At 40.1% G+C, this 11,512-nt stretch overlaps 1 non-coding gene across 1 annotated transcript; it reads right to left on the reverse strand.

The window, feature by feature from the left end:
* Positions 1 to 6,218: 6,218 nt before the first annotated feature.
* On the reverse strand, positions 6,219 to 6,325 carry LOC113176598 (U6 spliceosomal RNA). The gene has a single exon (XR_003300081.1). It is a non-coding gene; the product is annotated as a U6 spliceosomal RNA (small nuclear RNA).
* Positions 6,326 to 11,512: the final 5,187 nt, after the last annotated feature.

Raw genomic sequence — 11,512 nt, forward strand, 5'->3', positions numbered from 1 at the left:
AATCAGCTGCTGTTCTCCCTGTGGAAACACACAAACAGACCCCTGACTCCAGACAATCACTGGGTCAGGACCTTTCCATTGTCCTGTTAGAATATCCTTCCAAAGTACCTTGGGCTTATGTACATTTTTTGGACACATGTGCCTTTCCGCAGCACTAAGCCCTGACGAATCCAAATTTTAAAAGTTTAGAGTAAAAAGGGTTATTTTAAGTTTATCTTTGGGGGATATATACCCCTTCCCAATTCCCTCTTTTTGCTTTGATAAGTACATTTTAATAGTTTGATGAGCTCTTTCAACTATGCCTTGTCCCTGTGGATTGTATGGGATTCCTGTTATATGAGTAATGCCGAATGATGAGCAAAATTGTTTAAAAGAGGTAGAAGTATAACCAGGGGCATTATCTGTTTTTAACTGTTTTGGAACGCCCACAGTGGCAAAATTTTGTAAGCAATGAGCTATAACATCTTTAGTTTTTTCTCTGGCATGAAGGGAGCCCATCAAAAATCTGGAAGAAGTATTAACTGTAACATGCAAATATTTTAATTTTCCAAATTCTGGCAAGTGTGTGACATCCATCTGCCAAATATGGTTAGGTATCAGTCCTCTAGGATTGACTCCAAGATTAACTTGTGGTAAAAAGGTCACACAATTTTGACATTGTTTTATTATTTGTCTAGCTTGTTCCTTAGTTACTTTAAAATGCTTTTTTAAAGTATTTGCATTGACTTGGAAGGATTTATGAAAATTTGTAGCTTCTTCTAGCATAGGAAAAAATGTTTGTCATGTGCAGTTTTATCTGCTAAATCATTGCCCAAACTAAGGGCACCAGGCAATCCTGTATGTGCCCTGATATGTCCTATAAAGAATGGATCTTTTCTGTCCCAGATTAGACTTTGTATAGTGGAAAACAAAGAGAAAACAGTAGAGGAAGGGGAAATCCTACCAGCATCTTCAAGGGATACTATAGCATTAACTATATACTCACTATCAGAAAATAAATTAAATACAGAATCTTTAAACATCACAAAAGCTTGTAATACTGCATTAAGCACTACCTTTTGAGCTGATTGTTTGGGTTCTAAAAATGTAAAAGTTTGATCAGGGGTAACTACTGCTGCTGTACCATTATTTGACCCATCAGTGAATATATTTGGAGCATTCATGATAGGTGTTTTTCTTGTCATTTTTGGAAAAACCACAGGATGCGAAGACCAAGAAGACAACAAAGGATTAGATGGTAAGTGGTTATCAAATGAAACATTAGATTTGCACATGATTATTGCCCAAGTATTTAACTCATTAGCTAACTCATCAATTTGATTCATAGTATATGGAGTAATAATTTTATTGGGAGAAATTCCAAACACTCCCTTTGCTGCTTTTATTCCTTTGAGTATTAATTGTCCTACAGCCTCAGGATACCTAGTAAGAATAGTGTTAGGAGAATAAGATAAATGTATCCATAATAATGGACCTTCTTGCCAAAATACTCCTGTAGGAATATTTTTTGTTGGTAGTACAATAAATAATGAAGGCAAACTTATATCAATTCTATCCAAATGCATATTCTCCATATATGTTTCAATGATTTTTAATGCCTTTCTTGCTTCAGGCATTAACATGCAGGGTGAATTTGGTTCTGATGGACCTTTTAGGATATCAAATAAAGGTCCCAACTCTCCTGTTGGTATGCCTAGATAAGGCCTTATCCAATTTATGTCTCCTAATAACTTTTGAAAGTCGTTAAGTGATTTGAGTTGATCTACTCGTATTTGAATTTTTGGTGGACGGACCATGGTAGAGGATAATAGAACTCCTAAATAATTAATTGGAAAATTTAATTGTACTTTATCTATTGCTATTTCTAGATTATAATTTTTTAATAAGTTTGTAAGTGTGGCATAACATTCTAGCAATGTGTTTTTATCTTTGTGTGCTAATAATACATCGTCTATATACTGAAATATCTGTAGTTCAGGATTTTGATTTCTAAGTGGCTGGACTGCTTTGTCAACATAAATTTGACACATAGTTGGGCTGTTAGCCATCCCTTGAGGGAGTACTTTCCATTCATATCTCTGATCAGGACCTTCATGATTCAGCGCAGGGATAATAATGCAAAACGTGGACTATCCTCAGGATGATTTGGAATTGAAAAATATACAAAAATGTGCCCACAATTAACTAAAACTTAAAAACCACAGTATGGTACGTGTTAAAACAAATTCAAAACCAATCTTTTGGAAATGTAGGGTAGAGAGAAGGATTCTGACCAGGAAATTAATCACAGCTTTCCTTGAAGGTCTGGGCCTTAAATGATGGGTTCGATTATGATGGGGAGAGGTGAACAAAGTCCATGTCAACCAAATAAAACGTGTGGACTGAAGAACTGTAGTGGCAAAATACAAGGCTTTCTTTAGAGATGTGCTAGCAGCACGACACACTAAAGTGTCTTCAAAGCACTTGTAAAGGAGAAGCTCGGGGTACCCGGGAAGAGATCTAGTTTATCCTGTTGTTGTTGTTGTTGTTGTTGTTGTTTAACATTCCCCTACACCATGAAAAGGCGAATATTCATCATGGATAATCCATGTGGGGCTATCACACACAGACACGCATGATGCTGGGGCACGGAACCCTGGTCCTCACACAATGCAGGCAAGTGCTCTGCCGCTGAGCTTCACACACAGCTCTCATTATGGATTACCTGAAAAGCACATTGTATTTTCAAAAAGAGGGAGCTAAATCTATCATCCCAGCAACGTGGTGTCCATAAACCCCTATTTTAATGATACTCAACTACAAATATTTAGAAAGCTGTCAGTTAAGGGAAATAGTTATCCAAAATGTACATGAAACAGTACTAAGCCATGCACATACTGCCTGAGTTAACCATTACAACAAGCCAGTAGGGAGTACCATTTCCCCCCTAATTTTATAGATAATGCATTTAGATCTAGATAAACTAATAGGCCATGGTCGACAGTAAATAATAAAACCCACTTCAAAACCCGAGCTGTGTGACTCCACATTCCCTTCTGAAGTGATGCTCGGCTCTGATATCTGGCAAAAGTAGGCACATGACATGTGAGGTATAAAAGCATCATACTTGTAATGATGATAAGGTTAGATGTGCAATATGCTGAGCTGCAAAGCCAATCCCTCTGAAAATGAACAATATGAATCTTCATCTTTTTTTAAAAAAAAATATCTATTTTCTTAGTTGTCGAGGGACACAATACCTTTATTTTATCTATTTTTATGTGGTGCTGAGGATTGAACCCAGGGCCTCACACGTGCTAGGCAGTCGCTTTACCACTGAGCCACAGCCCGAGCCCTGAATTTTTATCTTAACATGTGTGGTGTAGATGTGGTGTAAATACATTTTATAAAATAAAATCCAGGGCTGGGGATGTTAGCTCAGTGGTAGAGCAGTTGCCTAGCACGCACAATCCCCAACACCACCACCAAAAATTTCTAAAAATAAATAAATAAATAAATAAAAATAAAGTAAAAAGAACGTATTTTCCTTCAGTTACTGTCATTCACTTTTTTGAAAAAAAATGATTTTTTTAATAAAAAAAAATACAACTATTGGGCAGTCGGGCACTAGTTAAAATTCTTTCCACACTCATGTGCCTTACCATCGGCACATAAGTTTAGTCATGCTTCCCTTTTCACTGATGACAAAATCAAAGCATAAAGACCTTAGCAAAGTAGTCTGAGGTTCCACAGGAAGAAGGCAGCAGAGCTGGGATTTGGGCCGGGGTCACAGGGACTCTAGTTTCCATTCCCTCCTGGCATTTTTGTCCGCGCTGTCCTTTAGGGAAATTCCTAAAGTTATTTTCTCCCTGTTGGATGTCGAAGGGGCCATGACTATAGCACATCAGGAAGCTGAAGCTGCAGCAGGAATAAATTCATCTTCTAGTGCTCCTGCAGAAGGGAAACCAGATTATTTCCTCATCTCATACCATTGTGGGTGGACCGGATGCAGCAGCATGAGCACCAGGCTGATTATGTACTGCATCTATGCGACACTGCTTTGTGGGTTTTAAAAAGACATTTCGATAACATGGAGAAGCTTGAAAATGAATTCTTTTAAAAATAGAAGCCAGGAAACACAAATGAAGAGTGCAACAGGCACGTGGCTTGAAGTTAGATTCACACCCCGATTAATAACCTAAGAATGGCTCTATGTTTATACAGGGGAATTGTATCGTACCTGATTTAAATGAAATGTGATTATTTACCTAAACTATTGTACCTGGTGGAGAAAATATAACACTGAAAACTTTCCTAAGTTAAATATGCAAATGTCATGGAAAAAAAAAATCACACTTCCCTGTCGGTGCCTCATTCTCTTATGTCTAATCATCAGTTTTCAAAGTGTTTTTCATGTTGATGCTAAACGGGAGTCACGTGTGTGAGATAACTTGGTTTTATCACTCCCAGTTGGCCTCACAGAGGCTTCAGATGTTCCTGTGGCTACTCCACAGGGGGTGTCTCAGGACTCTTCCTCCTGGGAGGCTTTTGAGAACATATGGAACATCACTGTGTGGGACTTGGTCATGAAAATCCTTCCGAGGCAAAAACAGTTTTTCCAAACCACAGGTTACTTTGTATATCCCAACCTTCTTGAATTCCTGAATTGTGTCTCTTCCCTGCTTCTGCCAGCGCTGCCATCATTCACCGCAAATTCTTTTGTCTTTGAACTCAAACATCTGAATTTCCTTTCTCTGGTCATAGACTCTTTTCTTAACACTTCTCAGATCTCAAAGCTCCTGTGGAACTTGATCATTCACTGAGCATCATTTCCCATCCTTTGAGCACACCCTGTTTTTCCAGCTTGGTGCTTCTGTGCTGGCTTCACGCCTCTCCCTACCCAAAGAGAAAAATAATGGCTGGCCGTGGGGAAAGCATCATCATTATAGGCTGCTTTAGAACACCACATTCTTAGGAATCTCTGCCATCCCTACCTAGCAAATGCTCAGCTCTGTGGGGTAGGAAGGGTGACTGTCTCTCCCACCGTTATTCTTGCCAACTCATGTTCCTGGGTTGGCAGAATGTTAACCAAACCCCAATCACTGAGGCCACTGAAATGGGAATGACCATGTAATTTAACATCTGACTCAGAGAATGGTTGTGAGTGAAAGAGAAACCCATATAAAACTATCCTAAGCCAGCACTTTCCCAGGGAGAACTCTGGGAGGCCACCCTATCACAAGTAACAGTCTATACATTTTCTCATCAGGGTAAGCTTGAAAGGATATTTTAACGTCTATTTCAACCAGAATCGACTACTTACTCCTGCTCTGAGACGGCTGACATCCTCCAAGTTAAACAGTGTCAAGGTGTCCTCCTCCCCACCTCAAAATGTCTCTCTGTCTCCTGGAAGTCGTTTTCCTTTTCTCTGACTGAATAAACAAACAAGCAGTCCTTCAGTTCTGACCCAAGATACTATTCATTCTTGCTTTCTCCAAAGCTTACTGGAGAATTTGTTTAGTAATGGCAACATGTTACACTCCCCCTTGGCCTCCCTTTTTGGGAGGAAGACTAGGCCGTCCCATGCTCCCAGCTTTCCCCTTGCACTGACCACAACTTCTCTGAATGCTTAAAATCATTCTTCCTACCCCACAGACCTGGCCTTCATCCACGGGTGTTCTACACATCTCCCACACTGGCCATGCTCAGTCCCCACTGTGATTCATGCACAACTGAAGCAACTGCCAGTTCCCAACCCTGTTTCTACCAACATTCTGCATGAGGGATACAAATCCAAATTTTGCAATGACACCTCAGATTTAGAGAGTCCAAAGCCAAACTTAATTTTTACATTTAGCCTCCTCCAAATTTCACTCCTCTTTCTTGAAAAAAAATATCCCCATATCTCCTTATCCAATCGTCATTGTGAAACCTGAGATTAAGTGTCCCTCATTTGGGAACCTCTGGATAAAATTACACGCCTTTCCACAGATTGTTCTTTTTTTTTTTTTTTTCATGTTCCATGAAATTTTATTGAAAAAAGTAAAAAGCATTCTAGGTCATAAGAGAACCTCAATAAATCTTACAAGTCAGTATTATTTTTTTTTAATTTTTTTTTATTGTTGGTCGTTCAAAACATTACATCTAACTTGATATATCATATTTCAGTTTGATTCAAAAGGGTTATGAACTCCCATTTTTACCCCGTATACAGATTGCTGAATCACATCAGTTACATCAAAAATATGGAACGCTTCACGAATTTGCGTGTCATCCTTGCGCAGGGGCCATGCTAATCTTCTCTGTATCGTTCCAATTTTAGTATATGTGCTGCCGAAGCGAGCACCACAGATTGTTCTTCTACCATACTCCTCAAAGTTACTATAGAGTTTGGCCTACAAATATTTGAAGTCCACAGTCATTGACTCTGTTTCTTAATGCCTCGCACAAGAAGCAATCTTTCCTAAGTACTTCATCACGGGTACACAAAAGCTGGGCATGGTGGCACAGGCCTGTATTTCCAGCTACAGACCCTGCCTCCATAAATAAAATGGGCTGGGGATGCGGCTCAGTGGTAGAGCACCCTGGGTTCAATTCCTAGTACCATAAAAAAATGAATATTTTAGCAGGGAAAAAAGAAGCACACAAAAATTATATTCCATCCTGAAAATATTGTAGACTTCATGAATATTTCAAATTTAGCAACACTAATAGCAGGAGTAATTACTCACTGAATATACGTGAATTTGAACATAAAACTTTCTCCTCCCCCGGGGATGTGACAGAAAATGTGACAGCCATGCTCCTTGCTGCAATGAAATAATCTGTTTCATTTCTTGGCCTCCGTTTATTTTTTTAAATTATTTATTTATTTATTATTATTATTATTATTTTGAGCATGTGGCCTAAGCTCCCTATTGGGACATTGTTAGTCACTCCAAGACGAATGTCATTTCTAGTAGAAATAATTTTGGCGTAATTTGTGAAAAAGTGACAGAGAGAGGCTTTTGAAAACTTATCCCAGAGGTACGGTACGAGGTAGGATGCTAACTGTATCAACTTATTTGTTTATTCATCCACTTATTTATTTTTAATGAGTGGCCAACAGTCCAAGTCCTATTATTTGAATAGTCCATTTTTCCCTCACCCATTTGAAATGTGATGTTTCATATACACTGACTTCCAAAATGTACTGAGCATTATTTCTGAGCTCTCACTTCTGTTCTACTGACACACTTACATGCACATACACACACACCACCACCACCACAAACACCACCACCACCACCAACACCAACAACAATAACAACAACAACTTTAGCTTTGGGGAATGTATTCATAATTGACAGAACTAGATCTTTGTTGTTGCTCAAGTTTCAAAAATGGGTTTGTCTCTTGTGCGTGAATGCTAAGCTGCCTTGAAATTTCCTCCACCAGATTAATTAATCTGTCACCTTTAAATTTGGCCTCACACAAAGTCTCATGGCATGGACAAAATGTAGAATAGTGCTTTGCCAGAATGATACATGAATGGTCTCTAGTCCAACTCCTAAAGAGAGTCCACGTTCCTGTCAGAAAACTCATGAGCACAGTCTTTACTGTCTGCATACCTATCAGCTTTCTGCTCCTCTGAGTTCTCACCAGAACTGCCCATGAAGCTCTGCTGACAACATTTTAGGTCTCCTCTAGTCTGTATCTCCAAACTTTTCCAAACTCCTGCCACAAACCAGTTCCAAAAGCTCACTGAACCACATGGTCAGGAATAGGCACAGCAATGACCCCACTTCTCAGCACCAATTCTGTGTTTGTCAGCTCTCTGTCATTGTGGCAAAAATATCTTGAAATAACAACTCAGGGGAGGAAAAAAATTATATTCTGTCATGGTTTCAGAGGTCTCAGTGCATGGTTGGCTGACTCCATTGCTTTGGACCTGGGGTGAGGCAGAACATCATGAGGGAAGGGCATAGCAGATGGAAGGTGTTCATCTTATGGAAGCTAAGAAGGAGAGCTAGAGTGAGAGTGAGAGAGAGAGAAGAAGAAGAAGAAGAAGAAGAAGAAGAAGAAGAAGAAGAAGAAGAAGAAGAAGAGGAGGAGGAGGAGGAGGAGGAGGAGGAGGAGGAGGAGGAGGAGGAGGAGGAGAAAGAGGAGGAGGAGGAGGAGAAAGAGGAGGAGGAGGAGGAGAAAGAGGAGGAAGAGGAGGAAGAGGAGGAAAAGTGAGGAGGGAGAAGGAGAGAGAGAAACCAGGAACAAGATTTAATCAACCAGGACACACCACCAAGAGCCCACTCAGCTCTACTAGATCCAACCGCTTATGCTTTCCAACACCTCCCAATAGTCCATCCAAATTATGGAATCCCATAATGGATTAATCTACTAATGAGGTCAGAGTCCTCATGAGTCAACCACTTTCCAACAGCCCCACCCACCTCTGGAAACTGCTGTATTTGGGGACGAAGCCTTCAACACTTGAGGCTTTGGGAAACATTCTAGAACCAAACCATAACACTATGTATGTGCAAGTACATATATTATAATATCATTTGATGCCTTGGTCTGTTGTCATCCACTTAACAATAACTGTCATGGCTTCTCGTGGTGTTTGTCATGAGTTCTTTGGCTAAAATGCTGCATTACACAAAGAGCCATGTAAACTGTGTGGGTCCAGAGACTGTGCCCATTTCAGTCACCAAAAATATGACCAAGGAGATTACCTCAGCAGGCAGCAGAAATCTGGTATTTGGTGCTATTAATGATTCCCATCGTGATTAGTCACTGGAACAAAATACCTGAGATAATCAACTAAGAACAATGAAAGCTTCATTGTGGATCATGGTTTCAGAGGTTTCTTTCCACAGTCAGTAGGCTCTGTTGCTCCTGGGCCTGTGGCAAGGCAGCACATCATGGTGGGACTATAGGATAGAAGAAAGCTTGTGTGCTTTTCTGTAGAAGAAGGAAGAAAAGAGAAGAAGGGCAAAGGGAGGAGGAACAGGAATGGGAGGAGGAGGAAAGAAAAAAGGTAAAAAAGAAAAAAAGATGGGGCTGGGGATGTGGCTCAAGCAGTAGCGCGCTCTCCTGGCATGCGTGGGGCACTGGGTTCCATCCTCAGCACCACATACAAACAAAGATGTTGTGTCCAACAAAACCTGAAAAATCAATATTAAAAAAATTCTCTCTTTCTCTCTCTCTCTCTCTCTCTCTCTCTCTCTCTCTCTCTCTCTCCTCTCTCCTCTTTAAAAAAAAAAAAAAGATGGAGAATTATCCACTAATTTGTTGAACAGACTTTACAATGCTCTGGGGAGGTTAGGCTTGAGACGGAATGCAGTTTCAGTGTAGACACATTTAATTTCCTTCCAAAGAGGAGCCTTTTTTGCTGAAGAAGTGTTGGCTTGGCCGACATCACTCTGGAATGGAGAAAAATGAGTGAGGAGAGGGAGAGGAACGCTGGGAAGCACTGAGGGCATTTGCAGGTGCTGTGAGGGTGGATTGGGAAGAAGAGGAATTTCATATTGGGATTCTTTTCACAGATTTCAAGATGTGCTAAGAAAGAGTTTGATGTACTCAATGTACGGTATGCTACTGAACTGTTTCTTTGAGCCTGACACCTCACTGAAATGGGATTGCATGGTTTCAACAGGCTACAAATGTGCTCATGTTGATGAATTTAAAATTTTACATCCTGCCATAATCTTGTCACACAACAACTTAATTTGTCCTGAGACATTGCCAGGTTTTACAGATCTTTTGTTCATACCAAGGTTCTGAGAATGAGTTCACTTGCATGTGTACTATGCTAGGATTTCAAGGTTGGCTCGTTTTTTAAAACGCAAATTGAATTGCCCCCATACTTAATGGCTTCAGACTGGCATTTATTATTGGTTGCAATTGTGGGTATTGGCCGGGCAGTTTTCCAGTATAGGCTGACTGGCCGGGGCTGGGTGATCCAGGATGTCCTCATGCACTCTTTAGGCTGCCTGCAATGACTGAGAGGGCTGCCACATCTCCGCAACAATCCCTCCTCCTCTGGGAGGTTGGCCCACCCCCCACCCCTGGCTTGACCTTATGGTGACAAAAATTTTCCCTGTGGTGAGATAAAACCCAAGGTGCAAGTGTTCCTCAAGCATCTGCTTCTGACCAAGTTTGCAATGCCCCTTGGGCCAGTAAAAGTCACAAGGTTTCAGACCAGATCTACGTGACAGAAGCATTGGCTTCACCTCTTGTCGGGATAAACAGGCAGCAAAGTCCCTTTGAAAAGGCACATACATAGATGCAAGGAAATCGTGGTCACTTCACGGGTCACCACAGTGGCTGTCATTAATTATTTTATGGCACTGTCTTTATTTTGCAGTCTACCAGTATCCATTTCTCAGAAAGCTCAAATTGGGTAAATTGGGTACTTCTGAGCCATTTGTTTTTTTTAAAAAGGTGAACATTGCGCCAACTAAGCTTAAAATGGGAATTTCACTTGTTCATTTAAAGGTGGATAAAATTCCTACATTTTACTATTCTGAGTTCATGGAAGAGCTCTGATGGCTTCTAGAGAGTTGGAAACAAAACCTGTATATCCAGCCATTCTGAGAGCTTTGATCCTGTAATTTTCCAATAAGCAACATTAACATTTGCAACTGTTGGGTGCAGAGGTCCTGTCAACAAGTGTGGTTTATGTGGCATTACTATGATTTGCAAGAATTTTTTCATGCCAATCACTCACCACTCATCTCCTGTTTTTTTAATTTATTTTTAATTCTAATTCATTATATATGACAGCAGAATGCATTACCATTCCTATTACACACATAGAGCACAATTTTTCGTGTCTCTGGTTGTACACAAAGTAGAGTTGCACTATTCGTGTCTTGGGTACTTGCACTATACGTGTACTTGGGGTAATGATGACCACCGTCTTTTATACACCTCTCCTGGGGGTTTGTGTGCTTTAAAAAAATGCTAATAGTATTGGTAAATTTGTCGTTGACATCGGTTGTCCTATGAAGATTTATCACTTGACTTTACACTGTATTAAAATGATCGCTGATCAAAATAAGATATGTGTCCGACCTATTTTATCTAGCATCTTTACCCAGTAGAGCACCGTAAGGTAAGTTAGATTGCCATCATGCCTTTTAGATGCTGCTTGTCTCAGTACTTGACTGAATGAGTATTGTAGCTTTTCCCAGAACCACCACAATTTATCTTCCCCAGCTGATCTTTCATTGGTCATTTCTCTAAGACTGTAAGTCTCTGAAACTCGATTTTCTTTTCTTTTCTACTTGGGCCACTTTTTCGGGAAGGGAACAAAATCCTAAGAGGATGGTTCATTGCTTCAGCTGTGGGTTACAGAGTCAGGAAACTAGGGGAAATATACACTTTATATATATATATATATATATATATATATATATATATATATACACACACACACACATACATACATACATACATACATATATACATGCTGGAGATAGAACCCAGGGCAATTTACCACTGAGCTACAACCCCGGTCCATTTTACCAATTTTTAAAATTTTGAGACAGGG

This window comes from Urocitellus parryii, chromosome X (assembly GCF_045843805.1).
Source record: "Urocitellus parryii isolate mUroPar1 chromosome X, mUroPar1.hap1, whole genome shotgun sequence".
Lineage (NCBI taxonomy): Eukaryota > Metazoa > Chordata > Mammalia > Rodentia > Sciuridae > Urocitellus > Urocitellus parryii.